Here is a 19,001-nt window from a genome sequence, read left to right as displayed (position 1 = left end):
AGGAACAGTCGTCGTAAGTGTTGATCAAGTCGTGCCAGACCTTTCTTGAGAGGGGAGGGATGTGAGGTTGTTCCCGGTGTTCGCCGAAACGCAACGGTTCCTAAAAGTGGTGACGCGTGATCCGATTTCGATGGTAATCGGTCTTGATGTTGTCTTCGCCAAGTAAACGTCTTGTGTTCGTACCTCTGTGTTGCTTGTGATGATGGCCTGAAGACCCCAAACATTCGGTAAAGATTAATGCCTTGCAAGTTAGATTGCCACGCAGATGCTAACTGTTATGTTTCAGTTATAGTGTTCATCATTTAGTTCGTGGAAACAAAACGGAGTCGGGCCAAGGTGAAGGACACGTCTTTCACTTGACGTCACGACTAGCCTGTCCACAATAGCTGAACTGTTGGGAACACGCGATCACTATTTGACAGTGATTCATAAACACATGCTATAATATAGTCGGAATCTTACATTGGACCCATCTTTCAGTAGAAATATCTTAGGATTATGAAAATGTATTTGTCGATTTCCATTTGGATATCCTTCAATTATCAGTCATTGACAGCAGAGGTCAATATATCTATTTAAACTAGGGTTTACGTATGGGGGTGTAAGTGTTCTTGTATAAATAATTATGTTCAATCGTTTGAACAGCTTTGATGGAGCTAGTTATATCTATTGTTGACATACACTGAGGGATTTTCCATGCACGGGAAGAATAATGTAATTTTCAATTATCTTAATGATTAATTGTTAACGACGGTGCCACGAATCATACATGTGGAACGTGTAAAATATTAGATGCTTGGGAAAGAAACGTGTCTGCACATGGAAGAGCACACAGTGCGCATTTATGGATTGACGCTTGGGGATGCAGCATTACAAAATGGATGAAACGATGGGAACAAAAAACATTCATGCCATCTCATGTTTCATTTGATAGATTGACAAAATGTCTGTTTTGATAATGAAAAAGGGAAAATCCGATAAAAAGTAGATTAAATTTCATATCTATCATGAGTAGATAGAATGACTATTACTGAAAAAATATTTACTGTTTATGACTTAATTTCGAAATCTTCAAAAAACTAGTTTTTTAAACACGTGACACGGGATTTCTCCTACCCTGGACATACATTTACACTGACGTAAACGAGTCAAGGGAAATTATTCCTGTAGTCACACAATGTCTGTGTGTAAATGTTATATAGTGGGATAAGGCATCAACATGTTTGTCCAGAATGTTGTCCATTGTTTGCATCAATACACCTTGACCAATCCTACAAACTGGGCGAAGGGGTAGCCTTGTGGTCAAAGCGTTCGCCCGTCGCGCCGAAGACCAGGGCTCGATTCCCCACATGGGTACAATGTAGGAAGCCCATTTCTGGCGTCCTCGACGTAATATTTCTGGAATGTTGCTAAAGACGACGTAGAACCATACATTTACAAAGTGAAATATGTTACCAATTATTTGAGTAATCGTAAACTTGTTAACAAACATACTGAATTGTATTATTCTGTATAAATTTTAATTTGAAATTAATAACAGTTTAAATTATAGAAAAATAGTAATTTTAAGTAATTCAATAAAGTGATAAAAATACCAAAAGTAAGAAATATAGGCCGTTAGTTTGTTTCAGTGAAGGCGTTGCTTAATTACTCAAGTTGCGTTGTGTCGGTGTTATTGTTCACCTATTTGTAAACAGGATTATTCTCACAATCTTAAGATAAAAACAGAAATCCGTGTGTTCTTCTTTTCAACTCTGCTCCCCGAATCATTTGGAAAAGATTTGCTATTACTTTGGAAAAACTTTTCTCAGCCTTGAGTAGACGGGACTGATTTATTAAGCATGCATAACCCGTAATACCTGATCAATTCTCCAATTCATAAGATAAAACATCACCGCCAGAGCAAAACTAGGCTCCATTATCCACAGACACAAATTCCACTAGGCGTAAAAGGCAAGATAGTGGTGAAGATTATATGTATGGATCAATGAAACCATGTGATCGCGAAAAGGGTCAGCAAGTCCTGCCCTACCGGTAGCACAACCACTCATACACCTTTGCAATGTGATTGTTTCTCATTTGGCGTCGAACAACAGTACCCCCAACAAATGTGGTCTGTAACAATGAAGGGAGAATTGACACGGTTACAACTTCTTTCTCATTTCAATGTGACGTAACTGGTGTTAGTTACTTTATCAGGCACAATCAACGATATTGTAATAAATGAGTGAGTGGGTTGGATTTAACGCCACTTAAACAGTATTCCAATTATATCACGGCGTGTCAGCTTAATATGGGAGGAAAGCCCAAAGTGATGCAGGTCTCAGACATTTACCACTTCGGTGAAACCCACGAGCACGGGTATGGTGCTGACAAACCTAGAATTATAATCGGGGCGAATCGGGATTCGAACCCACAATCATAGGTTTGTGGCGTGCGCAAGGGACGCAACTCTTCACAGCGAATCGCGGCGCCTTCGACGACTGGGCCACCCTTGCCCCCTTTTGTAATAAATGTGGATAAAACATGTAACACCTGGTAAAGTCATGATTAGTTCTTTTTAACAAATTAATGCGCACATACAGTTATTATGACTAATGTGAATAATGCCTGGGGTATTGTCCCCCAGAATGTTTCATCATTTAGTTTACATTTCCTACCACCCCACAATTAACAAATGTATGAATAGACGCTTCTGAACAGTCGCTATCTGGCTATCAGCGTGCTAGATTAAAAGACCAGCACCCGTCCCTAAAGTCGCATTGAAAGGATAAATAAACGGATAAAAAGTCAGCTCTGGCAACATGATACCGCACCTTCTAAATGCAACTTAAAGATAAAAAATGTTTGTCTAGTAATTTCATCAATAAAACAGAGTAAATAAAGCTAAATCTTGGAGGGTAAGTAGCTGCCGGGATTAACGAAACAGCGTCTATATGTTTGAAATTGTCCACCCACCCCATCTACAAGAGTGGTTTTATGCAGGTGGTTTTACTATTCTTCGCATGGATGTGATATCATTGTGATCAAACTTTCTGTATTACCGTATATTTCTGTATTTTCTCAATATCATTTGCGCAGTTCCGCTTCTGTTTCTGCTACCGAGCCTGGTTTTGAGAAAAAAGTCGTACAAACAATTAAGTCGCATATGTAATTAAAACAGTATCTAAAAACATAATACATTCGACCCCGTTCCTTTTCTTACATTAAAATTAAGGTTCAATGATATTAGATGCTGATTAAGAATATATATATATATACACTGAAGAGCTGTCATGAGACAGCGACAGTACTATGTCTGAAACTGATATAAAGAAGACGATTGACTAACGTGGACTTTATTATTGTATATATTTATATATATATAGCATTACAGTGCTAACATCATGGTGGGTGGTTATTCCTCATTCCTCATTTACAAACTAATGTAAACTAAATCAATCACTGATACGATACACCATGGGGTATATCACGTTCCTATCCTAGCACCTACATAGAGAGAGGTTATCACGCGAGTGTGTTTTGGGATGGTAAATATCCTGCATTAGGAATAAACATTGTATTTAGCGAGCCTTGGCGAGCTAAATACATAGTGTTTATTCCTAATACAGGATATTTACCATCCCCAAACACACAAGCTTGATAACCTCTTTATCATATAATGTCATTCTTTAATTCTGTGCTTCGAAATCGCTTTCCCTCTCTCACAAACATTACCGAAACATTGTGAGTTTTCCTGGAATGCGCGCATTAATGTTCATTACGTCACAGGATAAGTGATGTGTCAGTCGGACAGTGACAGTAGCCAATATAGTTCCAACTGAAATCATTTCTTATACAGTGGCGAAGCAACATATACGCAAAACAACAATAATTGTTGTTTTTAATTGCTTTTCGCGGCAATCCATCGGTCTGTCTGCTTGAGTAACTGCCCTTTGTCAAAGGGAAGCTACTCTTATCCTAGTCTATGAGACGTCACGGCCACGCTCAGACGTTGTTGACAGTCGGTCTGTCCTGTCATAACGTTAAGAAGTGTAGTCAGATGTACACACAGCGACAAAACGAAACAAGGTAACAATTCAAACATATTTCGGCCAAATCCAACTATTTTAATTTGTGGAGAAGGTTTCAAGCCGCAGAGGTCGACAAGCACAGTAATGACTACTCATCCCGCTTGGCTAGGCCTCGTGCCCTCGTAAAATTGTTTCGAAATTTATATCTCCAATGTTGCCAAGACTTGTAAAATGCCTTAGCTACGACACAGTTTGACACTGATTTTCAGTATATTAGACTGTTCTTTTGATAATGATAGCAATTATCCCTGTAGTTTATCCAGATTCCCGATGGTTAATTCTGACTCGATCGCCGAATGACGAGAGCGACGCCATGTTTGTTTATAAACAGTGAAAGTAGTCCCTACTTGACCTTTGATATTTGCATCTCTATCCGCATATGACCCCAACGGATATCGTTTTAATCCGTTGGCTTTATCCTGCTGAGAAATCTACCCATTACATGATAAATGCATTTATTAAGTCAACATGCATAATCACTAAGGGGGGGGGGGGGGGGGGGTTACGGTTACCGATTATATGTAAAAAATATACACATTGATAAAAATGCATATCCACCTCAAAGATTGGGCAGTGTGTGTTGTGCAACAACGCACTGTATTCTTGAATGATACAATTTACGAAACAACATCACCTTTATTCAAACAGCATGTCACATACTTTTGAAACCATTGCATTCGTGGACGTGTTTTGTTCGTAGCCGTCATTTCACAGATCGAAATTGTGCAGTTTCAGAAATACTTGGTAAGGCTATCAAACCGACACGAGTTGCCCCCCTTGTTCCATAAAGCGTAACACGTCCAGACTGCAGAACGTACAAAGGCTGTTGTAGCCGTGAAACGGCTATTTGTATTTTTACAAGAGAAGTCCTTACATGTATCATTTACAACACTTCTATTCTAATTAACAGCTTCGATATTGTATATACGGTCTGATTATTACAAATCTCAATTGGCAGAACCCTAACAAAGAGTGCATTGTAATGCAGATAGTCATCCATTCTGGTCTCTACTGAATGCTGTATATGTGTGTGAAGAACCAAATCGTGACCATACACGTACATGGAATATAATATGTACATGTATTCATATATTTTGTTAATGTACATTTTGCATTCAGTATTCATCTCTACTAAATGCTATAATGTCACGAGTTGATTTCCACATTGGTTAACATAGATCTTGTTAGGCACAGCTAAATTGTGAAATCAGAAAATAAATTATATTTAAACACATGGTTTTAGGTTTGCAATCAATAACTCTAGTTCCAGTTCAGAGTCGTCCTGAAGAGCGCCATCGCTGGTGTTGACTGCTGTTCAAATCTGGCAACGACAGCACTTGATCATGATGGTATTTACTAGTAGTTCAATCATTGGCTGCCACTGATAATAACTACAAATATTACTACAACAGTTTCTTAAGATAACTTACGCAGAACCATATATAGACACATCTGATATGTGTGAAGCACTGTTGAAAGCGGAATTAAATATATTTCACATGGTTGTGAATATTGATTGATGCAGCGTTTAACACTTTCCTAGCAAAATCACACTGCGTCCTCTACGCGCTAGCTGCAAAATCTTTGGGTTGTCTAAAATTGTTTTTCGCAATGGTTAATTGTACCTGTATGTAGTTATAGATATAGATATATTGTATTTTAATTAATATTTACTGCAATGAGAAGGTTTCATTGAATATTAGCATATGTTCCTGAAGCTAATAAACTCTAATCCAGTTGTCTAATGATAATAATGCGTGTGGTTAATTGGTTAAAGTGGGCACGGACGGTTAAGGCGCCGATGACAATGGACGTGATTTTTAAATACCACGGACCATAATCTGGATAAATCGTGGATTGGAACACACGATTAGCGGATCCTAACGCACGTAAATAACTCATAAATACACATCTCACTGTGACTGAATGAATTGAAGGCATGTTGTGTTACGCCATCGTGTTCAATATTTTAATTATATTACGGCCGTCTGCAGAAAGGCGCTTCTGGACAAAACAGACAGTGGTTGATAGCCAGAGAAACAATCCACTACGTCGGGATACAAAAACAGAGCATCAGTCAGGTTACAAATTGTAACAACCCTTCACCGGAATACAAAATGAATGTTATAAAAATCATAAAAGAAAATGTAACTAGTCTCGATTGCCCGACGAAACAGATTCCACAGGGTGTAAAAGACAAACCAGCGTGAAACCGATAACGGGATCACTGACATTCAGTGATGACACCAGGTGTTCGCGAAAAGGGTATGGATGTCCTTCCCCGACACTCACACAATTTGCATAAAAACGTTAGTGTTTGTTTCTTGCCATACCTCCGCCTGAAGCTGCAGCACTCCTGTATTTTGACAGCGGCTTGCGAATAAACCAGACAATCAAGTGATGAACCAGAAAAATCCAGTGACAAAACAACGCATTTACTGATGCTGGAAAACCATCTTGAGCTTTTGGTATGACGAGCGAAAGCTTAAGCAACAAGGCCAACTGTCCAGACTCGCCGAAGAACCCGTTTCAGTTTCTCACTGTTTTCTTGGTGTTTCATTCTTGGGTCTTCCCCGTGGATATATGTTGGAATTAAGGCCAGCCGTACCCCATGCCTGACGGATTAGTTAATGTAAATGTATGGACACTTTGCTAACAAGATTGATGCTGAGGAGTAAATGGTACATGGCGAAAACTATATCTAAGTAAAAGTGACAAAACCCTTTCGAAAATCATAAGAAATCTCTGCTAAAAGTATAGTCCATTGTACGATTCGAACTTTATCATGAGCATGTGTTTATGAATTACTGTCAAATAGTCATGAGTAGTGAGTGAGTGAGTGAGTGAGTGGGGTTTAACGCCGCTTTTAACAGTATTCCAGTCATATCACGGCGTGTCAGCTTAATGTGGGAGGAAAGCCTGAGCCTGCAGGTTTCAGACGTTTACCATTTCGGTGAAACCCACGAGCACGGGTTTGGTGCTGACAAACCTAGAAACATAATCGCGGCGAACCGGGATTCGAACCCACAATCATACTATTAGGTTTTTGGCGTGCCCAAGGGACGCAACTCTGCACAGCGAATCGCGGCCACCCGTGCCCCCTCAAATAGTCATGAAGCCAGGTGTTCGTGATGCATGTAAAAGTATCCAGTCAAATCGACTGCTAGCTGGATGCCATTACGACAAGCAGACACCAGCGCTTATTAAAGCATCACTCTAAACAAATACAAACTATAAATTTAAAATCTTCACTACACACATACATTTATCAACAATCGATGAGCTGATTGATTATAAGTGGATATATATTATACAACATGATACATATCTGTTTACATTTACATAAAATATTGCGCTCGTGTTCAAAAATACTTAAGACAATTAGAATTTAGATTAACATGCTGTAAAATAATTATATCAATGCACATACATGTATTCAATCGTATCCGATGTATTTATTTGAGTGAGTGAGTGAGTGAGTATGGTTTTACGCCGCTTTTATCAATATTCCAGCAATATCACGGCGGGGGACACCAGAAATGGGCTTCACACATTGTGCCCATGTCGGGAATCGAACCCGGTTCTTCGGCGTGACGAGCGAACGCTTTAACCACTATGCTACCCGACCGCCCTATTTATTTGAGAAGTAGCCGTATATGATAAAATCAGTATTGAGTGATTACTGTTATGTCTAGCACACACTACCCCCCATCTCCCACCCCCAACGCCACCCCCCCCCCCCCCCCCCCCCCCCCCCCCCACACACACACACACACACAAAGGGGAACCGACCCTTTTTTGACCATAGTGATTATGCATGTTGACTTAATAAAAACATATACATAAGTCAATAACGGTTACTTTATTATTTTTGGCTACCAAACTCAAATTAATTTTCGGATTATTTCCATTTCTGTCTATTAATTTTAAGTGCTCCCTCCTCCCACCTTTTCTAAAAAGTTATATCCGCGCTTTTAACAAAATGGGTCTTAAACACAATGAGAACTAATCTAGTCTGTTTGTACGATATATTATCTATAAATTCATGTTTGAGAACAACCTATGATATTTATTGTCACATACATGTTCGAAAATGTGTAACGACAGACTAAAATCGATTTGTTATTTCCGTTCCTACGGCAGAGGATATATCTTGTCAGAAAACCATATAACACACACTCCCACATGAATAAAGAAAATGGCGTCCAGGTGACTTCCGGTTTGTAACAGATTGGCAAGGGTAAGATCAGAGCAGACGATAGGTGACATCGAGGAGGCCCGGAGCGTGCTGGGGCACAAATGTCTGTGGAATTCAACTGACATGGACAAATCGGCGATGTCAAGAGTTAGGAAACATTTCAATCACCTAGGGAAGTCACATCTAAAGCGCTGACAACCATTAATGAAGAGCGACTCAGCTTGGGATTAAGTCTATCTGGCGCTACTGATAACCACAGGCTTGGATTGTCCGGACAATAAGCATGCACTCCATGCAGACACTCAATGTATATCCATTTTTACTTGACAGATATAATTTAATTTGCTGTCATAGTTGGTGAATAATCACAAATTTACACTTTGTCTGTGTGTGCGTGTCTGTGAGTGTGTATGTATGTAGGTTTGTGTATGTAGGTGTCTGTTCGCCTCTGTGTGTGCCTGTGTGTCTGTGTTTGTCTGTGTCTGTTTGTGCGCTTGTGATTGTATCAGTGTGTGTCTGTGTGCTTGTTTGTGTCTGTATGTGTATGTGTGTGTCCTTGTGTGCGTCTTTGTGTGCGTGTGTGTCTGTCTGTATATGTTCTGCACTGTACTGTTTAATCATGCAGACACACCCCACACAGATAAACATACACACAGACACACAGGCACACACACACACACACACACACTGTCATATTCTATTTACATATGTTCATATACGTAGACACAAATCGGCATATCGTTCATTTGTTATATTTGTCTATATTTTGGTAAGCCACTTGATAGAATATACTTGATGTAATAGACTTGATGGAATACACTTGATCGAATATACATGAAGTACATTGTTGCAGAAACCTGTGATAATTGTTGTGTGAACATTATTAGAGTACCATTGAATCATGACACTCTCCACAGAATACCCAAATGAACAGACGCAGGAACAGGGTATGCCGACACACCTTACGTATATGTCGACTCAGTGTGTTACAATGAAGAAATACGTAACTGTTCAACTGTTCAAATCATCAGGTGTTGACAGTACTAATCGTTGCACCGGTCGTCAGGAATGATGCACACAGATTTATAAACCAGGGTGACAATACTCTGTCATGAAGATTAATTGAACTTTATATCACAGCATTTCCCGCTTCAGCCGAATAGACAATTTATTTAGGGAGAGGTGTTGACACATTAGCTTGCTCAATAGACAACTTTCAGTAAATGTCGAACAAAACTCGGATCGAGCTTTGGGTGTCTACGTTTCACATCTTTTGAGGAAAAACAACAACATTTTTTTATGTACAATCTACGGAGCTTTCAAAGAGCATCATACAACTACTCAAAATTTGTTTCATCGGGGTTACAACATTCAAGGCCTTAGTACCATTTCAAAAAACTTTGTTGTATACATGTGGAAGCGATTCCCTCATTTGACGCCGATGCTATTCCCTATTTTGACTTGAACCATTATGTTCCCGTATTTGTACAGGTGAACACTTGCCTTGCTTTGCGTGTGTTTGTGACGGGTGCCACTGATATCATCTGACATCATAACACCTGATATCATCACTATTTGATTTATGTACTGATGCACAAACACATGCTTTGTTATATAGTCTGAATCTACTTTCGACGTGAATTTCAATGATTATTGAAAAATAATTTTATCGCTTTATTACATGTTCTGTTTCAATTTAAATTTGAAATAAAATATGTTTTAATCATACATTTTACTGCGAGGGTCAATTCCTCCCCATAAACAATAATGCACGATGCATGCGCTTAGATATCTGTTCAAGAAAATTATGTTTCCAAGTGTCCATTCCAACATATGGATGTCTATTAAACATAATTCATCTCGAGTCGAGATAATTTCATCTATCAAGTCATACATTTGTTTGATCTAATGTCTTTCCATTTTAACGCTTAAGTAGACAGGTGTCCATCAATCACCCACAATAGCCTGTCAATTCATGGAATCCTATTCAAATTTTACGAACCTTTGACCTTAACTGTGTAGTAGTCCCTCTTGTGTCCACGGTGCGTCAACAAATGTTGTCACGAATAATGTGGGTTATCTCAAGGGTAATAAACTTGTAAAAAAAATGATCTATGTACGTTATCCGTCACGTGCACATGATTACTTTTCTTACAAATGTACAGAGATCCGATGTGGAGATTAGAAATGATTAATGGATTTGATTGTGTGCAGTTTCAGATAAAGTTTAATGTACGCTGGACTTCGCACAACATGCAGGGTTTTGCTTCTTTCCTACAGGATGGTTTACATTAAATTTGATACGCACCCTTGCATGTAGCAGCGATGTCATATATCCAGGTTTCCATTACATTGGTCGTGAAATGTACGAGTCAATGATGTGTGAAACTTTGTCATTTGACTGTCAAAAAGCTGCTCGTTTTGGTGAGTTAAGATTCATGAGGAAACTAAGGATGGGTCCTCGAGAGAGCATTTTATCACCAACAGCATTAACGTGTCGTTGGTTTTAAATGCATATGGATTTGGCTAGAGTAACGACCGCGAATCCTCAAAATGACGAGTTGCAATGTCGCATGGCAATAGACATGCCTGAAAGAGAGACCTTTTATAGAAACCCGGTTGTCATAAGACATCAATTTGAACAAATCTGATCCTCGGGCTTTCAAAGTGACAGGGTTTTTATATTATTAAGGAGCGGCCATAATCAACGGTAAAAGACGTAAATGTGGTAATAAACGCTAAACTACATGTTTGAAAATGACACATCCATCTAATTTGTGATTGTGTATTGACCTTTCACAATGTTTCTGAACCAGGCGTGTCAAGCAGTTGAAACCTGGTGTGTGTTCCAAGATTGTGTAGAGGAGTCCCCCACATGAAACTAAGTGTGTGTCCAGATTGTGTAGAGGAGTCCCCCACATGAAGCCTGGTGTGTTTCCAGACTGTAGCGGAGTTTGTTTGTTTGTTGTTTAACGCTGCACTCAGAAATATTCCAGCTATATGACAGCGGTCTGTAAATAATCGAGTTTGGACCAGACAATCCAGTGATCGATATCACGAGCATCCTGCAGCGGAGTCCCCACATGAAACCAGGTGTGCGTTTCCAGAGTGTGGCGGAGTTCCCACATGAACTCCAAAGGTTTGCTTTGTCCAGCTTGTCTCCCGGGGGTTTCTAGGGTTTCGGTCCTGCCACACACCGCAGTACACGTAGCACGTGTTCGTAATATACCTCTGTTCACTAAGCAATGAATGAGTAGGATAGGATGGTAATACAACTGTAAACCTTCAAGCACCTTTGGTTGTATACTCCCCAGGGAGCTGTGAATGCAAATCTAGTGTATACTGATCCATTGTGAGGGATTATAATAATGTATTGCCATCAGCATTCACTTGGCAAAATGCACTTCTTATTCTTCTTCTTCTTATTATTACTTACTTACTTACAGATTAAATTTAAAAAATGCAGCAAAGAGGGTTTGGGTGATCCTGACACTCAGGCTGGTTAGGCTCATCATCAGCTCAGAGCCCTTCACCCCTCTACACGCAGCACAGGCAGCGAACAGGACTTCTTTTTCAAAAGGACACGATGAGGTTTGTTTGCCTGGATATGTCTGAGATCTTCTCAACACACTGCACATAAACTCGATGCAGTGGTCGTTCAGATAGCCTAACCCTGAAAAACTGGGCCGATTTGATATGGGACTTCGCTTGGTTGACACTCATTTCCGTACTGTCCAGCAATACAGAACCATCAACAAAATCAACATTGACATTGAGATTATGTCTCACATCCTTGGCTCGTTTACTAAAACTGTGGAATGCCTTGTTTTCATCATGAATCTTGGCATGCTTCACAAGAGAATCATTAGACAAATACATGTGCGCAAAAGTGCACAAAACAATTCTATCATGAAGAGCCCCAACTTTGATCAAACCACGCCCTCATTATGATTCGTAAATATAAGCGATTGAGGTAAGAGCGAGGGTGGTGGGATCTATTGTGAGACATGATTCTTCGTGTGAGGGTGTCAATACCCTGAATTTCTTGTTTCGTCCAATCAACAACACCAAAAGAATATGAAAGGACGGATGCAGCATAAGTATTTGTGGCTTCAACTTTATTGCGAGCGTTCAGCTCTAAACTCCAGATTTACTTAAGTCTACATTTGTGCTTATTATCATTAACATTATTATTATTTTATTATTATTATTATCATTATTATTAATCTGTTAATGATAGACCAGATGACAGCAATATCACTAAGTGTGGCGTGAAACGAAACATGTTGCTCACTCACTGTCCTTCGCTGACAGATATTTATTCCATTCAAATATATGTTCCTTTAGCTGGAGGTAGAATACCACTTTAACGAGTCAGACTCCGCCATCTGGTACCGCCACCTGGAACTGCGTTAAATTAATGTCTATTATAATTATGGGCATGTAGCACGTGCGCTTCGACGACAAGGAAAGTTGTCAACCCATCTGGCGATACCGAAAGCAAAACACACAAAATCGTTCTTCATGCACAAGATAAGATGGGTCAGATTCCGATGAGTCCGCGAATTGCGTGTCATCGTACGTACCCCAATCATAGATAAGTTTACCATTGCAGACACAATGCTACTGCTGCAGGAACGTTGCTGTCGGTGGTGCTACTGGACCATGGAAAGTAATCGGGTTAAATTTTGATTCAGCGGATTCTGCAACGCATAAGCGACGCAACTCTGCAAAGTGAATTGCGATGATTTATACTACGTGGCCACCTGTGCCCTCGGGACGCAAATGGAAGGCTACATTATATGTCGACACGTGTGTGAGATCATGTGGATCGTTCCGGCTCTGAAGGCAACTCTTTCCCAACGCCGGCCCGGTGTAAACCGATGCTATAAGGCTGACAATGATGTATAGCCTCATTCAACAACTCACCGATTATTTACAAACCCGAAGCCATAAACCTACTGCCATAATTGTAAAAATGGCGCAATATACCAGACAGACCCAAGGATGCTAACACAGTTAGATGGAATCGTGCAAGCGTAGATAAACTGTGTTCGATATTCCCAGGTTGTAACTCTCAGTAATGGGCAATGGTAATCAAAGCACTGGAGCGGTTACCGCAAGGTAAACGACACTATTAGCTGGAGCAAACTGCCGTAACGTCATGCCATTTCCTATAGTAGCACCATGGCGCTAAGTGATCAACAGGGATATTTCATGAAATGGATCGCAATTTGTGACAACTGAAGCGAATGTAGCAAGCTGGCCACTTTCCTCGTGTACGTTCAGTTTAATGCACATTGAAACATTGTTAGGAGTGATATTAGTATTCCTTGACTGGTTAATGAGCACGGGCCTGAATTTATTTCTTACTCTTGCGAAATACACAAGACTTAGATTCACATGTCGTTGAAAGTGCGAAAAAAACCTCGTTATCAAGACCTCCTTTACCACGGTGTATCGTTTAAGACGACACTACTTCATGGTCCATATTGTTTCTGTTCCGGTTCCCTTGTGTAACATTTGAATGTCACTTGTCTCGAAGTATGTATAACGTTGGTTGGTTGGTTTGTTGTTTAACGCCGCACTCAGCAATATTCCAGTATATGACGGCGGTCTGTAAATAATCGAGACTGGACCAGACAATCCAGTAATTGATATCATGAGCATCGATCCACGCAATTGGGATCGATGACATGTTATGGATAACGATATATTTGGGGATGGTCTTGGGGTTTTCAAGTCCAACAGGTTTAAGGGACATCTAGTATAAACGCCAGCCTTTGACTTATAACGCTGATATGATAAGATATGAATTATTCAATGTGTTGGTAATGTGTGATGTGATGATACACTCAAACCAGAGTGCATTTAGAGCATGATATTATTTCATGATGCAATGTGTTGGCTTCATGTAATCTCTTATACGAACGTTATATCACGGCTCGGAGCTGACAACATCGCAATATTCCAATCTCATCGTAAAATGATCATCTGATAAAATAGCTGATGCTTGTTGCTTGGCAAGACCAACAGCTGGAAAACAATTTGATTACAACGGTTTTGGTTGGGGTAGTTCCTGTGCAGATTTTATGGTATCATGTCGATTGTAAATCGTTTCTTCCAAACGAAATTTCTTTTTAAAGCCTATGTCGTGGACATCAACGTAACCCGGAGAAGTCTTTGATGCTAATGTTAGGAATCTGGAGAATATTATGTGTCGCCCTCGGCCTTCGATAATAAGGGTGCTCCCCCGTTTCGTGAGCAACATTAATTATGCACACCGAGTGAGTGAGTGTAGTTCAACACCGCTTCGAAAAGAAAATTCAGTTATGGCGTGTCAACCATTTTTATAAATCCTCGAGAACTGTGTCTTGTATGATACTGACAAACGTAGAAGCATAATTAGGGCGAATTATAGGATTCTTGCACATCTAAGGGTCAACTCCCGTGACCCTATGTTCCTTGGAATTTGTTGCCCCTGTAACCCAAAGATTGCGTCCATGGATTTGTACAGGTGGCGATATCCTGGCACATCTCATAATAGTGTCAGTGTCGTCCTACTAATGGACTGGATAGATCCCTCCTAGTCCTATGACCTTACGAATCCAACTCACAAATGTGTGGTTAGATGACCTAATCGAGAAAGTGTTAGAAATATTCAAACGTGATTGATGCCGTACGCGATCGGCCGTCATGGTGAACGAGTGTATGCTAGCGTCGTATTGAGGTAAATCGCGACGATGGCTTATGGTTGGAGGAAAGCCAAAGTGAAAAGGTCATTTATTTCTTCCACATCGGTAAACCCACAAGCACGTTTATCATAGTGGGACAAAGCTTGCCTCGTGTGTACATGCGCATACAGTCATACAGACCTGTAGTGTAAGCACCGCACTACTTTCATCATTGTATCACTTTATACCATGCTTTTTAATCGCGAGGGGTAAAAGCTTATGCTTATAGGAAAGTACTTTACTTAAACTCACGAGCACGAGGATTGTGCTGACAGACAAAGATTCTCATTTCGAGGCGAATCACGATTTGATTTCTTAATCGCCTGGTTCTCTTGCGACTGAGAAACGAATTGCGACCACTTTGCAACATGTACCACGATTAGGCTAGAAATGCAACGAGATATAAATAAATATACAATCGTTTCATTGAAAATTGAACAACGGTAAATTGTTTTCAACTCATGCTAATAAAACAGATCCACAACACGATAACGTTGTTTTAGGTGAAACTGTTTATTGACAGCAATGCATCATGTAATACTTGATTTGCTTACATGTCAAAGCAGGTAATTGCAGTGTACTGCTTTCAGTATTTCTATGACGACCTTCTTAAGAGTATTCAAAAATGAAATAACACCTGTCAATCACTGTCTGCAATAGAAAAAAATATTGCTTTTTGAATGTGATGAATTAGGTTATTTTGAGTGTCAGTATTTAGTTTGAATATCAAAATAAGATTTCCGTGAAGTCCGTGATAGTTTGAATGATGTTACAAGATAAGACTACATTGACATCCAATTTTGACATTTAATACACCTGATTCTACAATGGCTACTTGTGTAAATTTCAAATTGTTATTTTTCACAAATTCTAAGACAACACGTTAAAAGAAAATCAGAAAGTAATTGTTAGCGTGTTACATAGTGAATTGAAGTTTGAAAAGTAAAGAAAAGTTGATATTATCTGGGAATAATTTATTCATAGCTTTCCTTCAGGCGACATCTAAAAATATGTCCGAGAATTGATAGATTAGATAACAACACTTTCTATTTTCTACATTTCTGAATGTTTTTGTTACAAATCTTAAAGAACTGTTCAATAAGTATTGTTGGCGTGGTATATAATGAATTATATGACTGACGTCCTTTGAAAATTAAAGAAAATTGGATGTTTTGTGTGACTGATTATTCATGTCTTTTCTCACTGTGCAGATATTATGGAACCTTCTTTGAAGAACAACCTTTTACATAACAATATCAAGCCAAATAAATATCATCATTGTCAGAACATGTTAATTGTAATCGTTGTACCATATCCATTTGGTGTTTATTGATTGAATTTTCTGTCCCTTTTGACACTAATGTGATGGACAGGATTCAGGAAAAACATGGCAAATATGCAGACCTCGCTTTCGAAATGTCACGCTTGCATTCCAAATACCAAGTTGTCTGACTCCCTATTGTTCTCGGTGCCTTAGGTTTGGTACCTCCTAATCTGTTGTCTGACACTGTGAGAGTACCCGGGTTTGCTACCAGGAATACAGCCATTCTGACAATCTGGGTAATGGAGAAGGCTGCAGTGTTGGGGAGTCTTTACATTTTCCGAATAGTTCTGGATGGGTTTGACTGGGCAGCGCTTCCCGGGAGAAATCCTCATCGCTGTCTGGGCTGCGTAAAGAGGAGACAAGGAACCTGAACTGATGATGAGCTTAACCAGCCGGACTGTGCCAGGATCACCCAACCCCTTTCTCAACTCCTTTACATGGAGGACCTTGAACTTATTGCCAATGAAGGATCAAACCAGATCCTCATTGTCGAGCCCTTCTATAATGAAATCGGCATGTCCTTTGGACTCGACAAATGCAACATTTTTTGTTTGAAACGTGGCAACGTAGAAGAGGGAGGATCAGTCAGTTTACTTCTGGGAGTTTTTAACCGTCTCTTGGAAGGTCAGGAATATACGGACGAAGTAATGTAGTTTAGGGACACACTACGGAATGACGACAGCACGAAAACATCGAGGAGAGTTTATAGAGCTGAACAAAAGGCCACATATGCTTAGGCTGTACCCGTCCTTTCGCATTCTTTTGGTGTTGTTGATTGGACGAAACCAGAAATTCAGGATATTGACACCCTCACACGAAGAATCACTATAGATCCATCCACCCTCGCTCTTACCTCAATCGCTTATATTTACGAATCATAATGGGAGGGCGTGGTTTTATTGACGTGGAGGCTCTTCATGATAAAATTCTTTTGTGCACGTTTCACACATATATTTGTCTGATGATCTGTTGTGGTAAGATCATTGTTTGCACCCTGGATGTCCGGCCTGTCCTATTTGGAGGCTTTGCCACTGTTGTTCTTTATTCTTACAGCATTCTGTTGCGTAAAGGTGTCTGGGATATCTCATTCTTTCAATTTGGAAGTCGACAAGTAACACTTTATATGGCTAACAGTTTTCATACAGCACAGAAAGTGAAATAAAAGGGACTCTAACATAACTTCATTATTCCCAGAAAATCCGTACCGTTCAAAACTCTCCAAGCATTTCCACAACTTGCCAAACATTTCAATGCATAAAAATAAGATCGTTCCAAGCTTCAACATCAGATATTTCCAAGGTTGAAAAGTTTGGAGATGTGAAAGAAAGCTATTTCTTCCAGTGAATGTTGACATGAAATCGAAAGTATTCTTCCCCTGAATGAACCATATGCCATTTGCGTTCACACTTGCGAAACACATAACAACTCACAGCAAACACAAATTTATGTCTCAAGTGTCGTTTACTAAACATGTTTGTGGAGAGGCACGTAATTGATTATGGAGACTAACCTCGCGCTATCAGTGCCGAATTTGGTTCACTTAGCCAACGCCAGTCATAAAACTATCATAGTGATTGAGAAAAATGGTTCATTTACTATGCCAGGCAGCGGAAGAAAACATATAATATCATCAGTCCCGCAGGGCGCAGATAAAAGTGTTTAATATTCTTGGATCGTAACTTTCGGTAGTGTGTAACGGCAGTCAAAGCACGGGAGCAGGTATTATTCAGTAAACGACACTGTGAACAAGAGCTAACTGTCGTAGCAACATCATTTCTTTACCTGCTTTCTGACGGTAATTTATCGAGCCGATAAAATGTGAGTATCTCGCCAGTACTCTAATCATTACTGTTAGTATTTATACATGTACTCGTGTGTATTAAACAAAATGAAATGCAAAATAACATTATATCTATCAATCTTTGTAATAAGGAAGTACTTACATCTTGCGTCATAGATACAGGTCTTGTTAACCTCCATCAAGTTCCCAAAGTAGAAGTCCTGTGTCCAGTGTCACAAAACGAGACGGTTGTAACTCCCAAACTTATCATTGGTTTACGACAGCTTCACCTCACAGATTGCTTTGAGGAACGAGGCCTTAAGCAGAAAAGGTCCAATCACCGCATGCAAGTTCAAGTGCCAGACAAATAAATAGATATTTTTATGTGTGCCATACTGATTTTACGTGTCAGAATTCTTATATTTCCCGACGAGATGTCCTTCTGCCCTATTACTTTTTAATTCCCTCGAGCTTCTCTTTGGAAATATGCACTGAATACGACCGTAGTCATCGTCAGAAAACTAAAATGACGTCAATAATATTTAGTTTTGACGTCGTTTCTAGTGTGGCGTCATTTCAATATTACGTTACAATAAGAATCGCGCGACGCCAATAATGCCATCCGGGTGACGTAAACAATACACTGGCGTGTGTGAATTGATATTTGCACTGGTGCACACACGATTCTTATGAACTCGGTTATTTCTAACCCAATGGATAATACAGGATCGAATGGCCAGCGTCGGCTGATTGCATGCCATTGAATTCCTTTGGTGTTGATCATAGCCCTCAATCATTGCTTTGCCTGGCCGAGAGTCAACTGTGAGCTATTGACCACGTTGACAATTAATTTGAGAAGGAATTAGGTGTAGCAGTTCATCGGAACAAACAC

Source organism: Haliotis rufescens, unplaced genomic scaffold (genome assembly GCF_023055435.1).
Source record: "Haliotis rufescens isolate VD_foot unplaced genomic scaffold, xgHalRufe1.0.p SCAF_32, whole genome shotgun sequence".
In the NCBI taxonomy this organism is placed as follows: Eukaryota; Metazoa; Mollusca; class Gastropoda; order Lepetellida; family Haliotidae; genus Haliotis; species Haliotis rufescens.
The sequence above is the reverse complement of the archived record's forward strand: the minus strand, read 5'-3'. Positions refer to the sequence as shown.